Source organism: Quercus suber, unplaced genomic scaffold (genome assembly GCF_002906115.3).
Source record: "Quercus suber isolate HL8 unplaced genomic scaffold, Cork oak 2.0 scaffold_52, whole genome shotgun sequence".
Taxonomy (NCBI): Eukaryota; Viridiplantae; Streptophyta; class Magnoliopsida; order Fagales; family Fagaceae; genus Quercus; species Quercus suber.
The window spans coordinates 687,530-690,502 of NW_027069517.1; the positions used below are offsets into that span (position 1 = coordinate 687,530).

Consider the following 2,973-nt stretch of genomic DNA (forward strand, 5'->3'; position numbering starts at 1 on the left):
GTGTACAAACACAGCAGCTTCTTCAAGAGAAAGAATAACTAGGGCAAACTAGGTTTTCGGTCACACTTTTCTTCACAGTTGGAATTGTGCTCTTATGCAACTGCGCGTCACCTTTTACGCCTTAAAATAATCCTTATATATGTTTAGGTTGTGAGAAAAGAAAGCTTAAACATATATTCACGGATTGGATGAAAATCAGCTTGAAAAACTGAATTTCATAAACCTCGATAGATAGCCATCTATCGAGCAAGCTGTCGAGCCACGGGCTTCAGCAGCTTTTAAACCTCGATAGATGTCAAGCTAGCTGTCGAGCTTTAAAATCCTGCACTTTCTCACTTGATTCTTGGACAGACTTGCATGGTTTTAACACTTGAACTTGAAACCGTGTTTCTTGAAATATGGAACACATCATAGATCTACCCAATTATAAGTAAAGTGCATTTTATCAAAGGATTAGCCAATTACAAAAAATGTTGACATATGTTCCTAACATTGAATGATATATGTCCTAGCAAATAGGATAATGGAAAATTCAACTTTATTATTTTACATTCTTTTCAAAGAAAAAAAAAAGGTAAACTACTTATTTCGTCCCTATTATATATACCATATTTCAATTTGGTACTTAACCTTTCAATTGTGTCAATTTATTCCGTAACCTTTCAGTACGATGTTAATTTATTCCTAACAATTATTTTTTAGAAGAAAATTGATTATGCGTCTAATGGCCAAAATAAAAAAATTTAAAAAAAAATAGCTTTCGTTAATGTGACAATACACTGGAATTTTATTTTAGACGCTTGTTATGTCATCAATTTTCATCCAAGATATAACGACAATGACTAAATTAACACGACATTAAAAAATTATGGACCAAATTAACACAATTAAAAGGTTATGGATCAAATTGAAATAGAGTGATAATGATAAGACTAAATATGTAGTTTACCAAAAAAATACAAATAATTCAGAAATTAATATTTTTTATGGAAATTTAGAAATTAATATTGATGATTGATTTAGTGTTACATAATATTGATGTCTTAATTTTTATTTTTAATTCCGAGCGAAAAAAAATTTTAATTCCTCAAACCAAAACTCGTAATAAAAACTAAAAAAAAAAAATATATATATATATATATATATATATATAAATTAAAACCCTCAACTGGTAGTGGTACCAGTACTGAGCAAGCGAGCAATCATTCTTGTCCAAAGACTCCAAACACGTTGCATTCTCTCTCTTTTTCAGATTATGTACATTGCATATCTGAACCCAACCCAAACCCTAACTAAGATCGTAAATTTCTTCAGGTACGTGATCTAAATCTTGAAAGTTTCAATTTTTATTTACATTAATTAATTAGGGTTTATGCACATATCAAGAATTTAGTCTCTTTGATCCTAACTCTCTCTCACTTCTTTTCTGTACTCTCTGCTCTCTCACACTCTTGGATAAGTTCTTTTTCTCTACGCTCTTTTTCATTATTCTAGGGTTAGATGGAATCAATGATTCCAAGACTTTTTATCGTTCCAGGGTTTGATGGAATCAATGATTCCAAGTGTTTTTATTATTCTAGGGTTTTGATGTTATGAAAAAAAAAAAAAAAAATTCTGACGCAGCACTGACGCGCCGGCTGCGGTGTCGCCCGCCGCACCCTGCGTCGGACTCCGGTACGGCGACCCTGTTGCCGCGTCAGTGCTTCCTAGGTGACAGTTATGGTATCAGGTTATGATTTTGTAGACTTTTGAATTTAGGAAATTATCATGATCTGAGTTAGAGCTTTAAGTTTTATTTTAGCAATCCATGGAAGGTTGTTTCTTTTGGGTTGTTTAGGTGAGGAACTATCTTGTGTGTTAAACTTGCTTGATTGTAATGGCTTGGAATTTGTTTAGCATTTCTCTGTGTTGCAACGCTATTATAAGTTCTTTAAATAGTTGTGTGGTGAAAATTGTTGTGCTTTTGTACTGAACTCATGTTAGAAGGTTGTTTATTATTTGCATTGTTTTTGAAATGCCTAATAGTTTTTGAGCTGAATTCCTAAGATTGTTTTGAGTAAACAAAAAGGAATCTAGTTTCCATATTTCATTTTTATAAATTTTGAGAACTTGCTTGGAAACAATTTGCTGGTAGCAAATATTGTTGGTCGTGCTAACTTTGGGTGGTGCAATTTGGTGGTTGGTTAGATGATAATCTGACAAGTTGTTATTTTTTATGGTTGGTTAGATGATATGTTTGATCCTGTTAAGCTCGCGTGGTGTCTAACAAACTGCTAACCATCAAGTCTTGTGCTATCATGTTGTTATATATATATATTTTTTCAAAAAAAAGAAAAGGGGTTTACAAAAGAAAATGGTGTTTTGAAGTTGATTCTTGGAAATATCTTTTATTTAATTATAAATGTTTAAACTATTTCGAGTTTTGTTATTGATATTGAACCTGCCCAGGGTTCAATTTTGCTGAATTTTGAGAATGGATGCTACTTTCAAAATGCCCTTGCTCCATATCGATGAAGGTAGATGGGCTGACTCATGTTTTAACTCTAATTTTCCAGCGCTATGATGCCTTTTGTTGCCTCATATATTGGGTTTAGTTTTAACTGATGTGTGTTCGAGACCTCCCAAACCTGTTTTCAGTTTGTGTTCTAAAGTATGTTAAATCTCATGTAAATGATTTTCATGAACTCTTATGAGCAATCTCTCTTATGAAGCTGATGTATCACTTGTTTGTTGCCCCAGGATTTATTCTCATTTTGTTTTTGGTTGGTTTGGAACCTATATGTTAGGTTGTTGTGCATGATCTTGCTGTAGAGATTAACCTTCTCAACCTTTGACTTGTATGAGATGTTTTACAAACTTTGTTAGTGTTATATGTGAAAGAAAAAAAAGGGATATGTAAATAATTCATTAGACTCTTTTTACAAATTTCTCCTTTTGGAAATCTTATAACAGTCACCTTGTTGATATTATTTT

General features: G+C 32.3%; 1 long non-coding RNA gene across 1 annotated transcript; it reads left to right on the plus strand.

The window, feature by feature from the left end:
- The first annotated feature begins 1,152 nt into the window (after positions 1-1,152).
- Positions 1,153-2,684, plus strand: LOC136066949 (uncharacterized). Its single transcript, XR_010628468.1, has 2 exons — positions 1,153-1,314; positions 2,449-2,684. It is a non-coding gene; the product is annotated as an uncharacterized LOC136066949 (long non-coding RNA).
- The last annotated feature ends 289 nt before the right edge of the window (positions 2,685-2,973 follow it).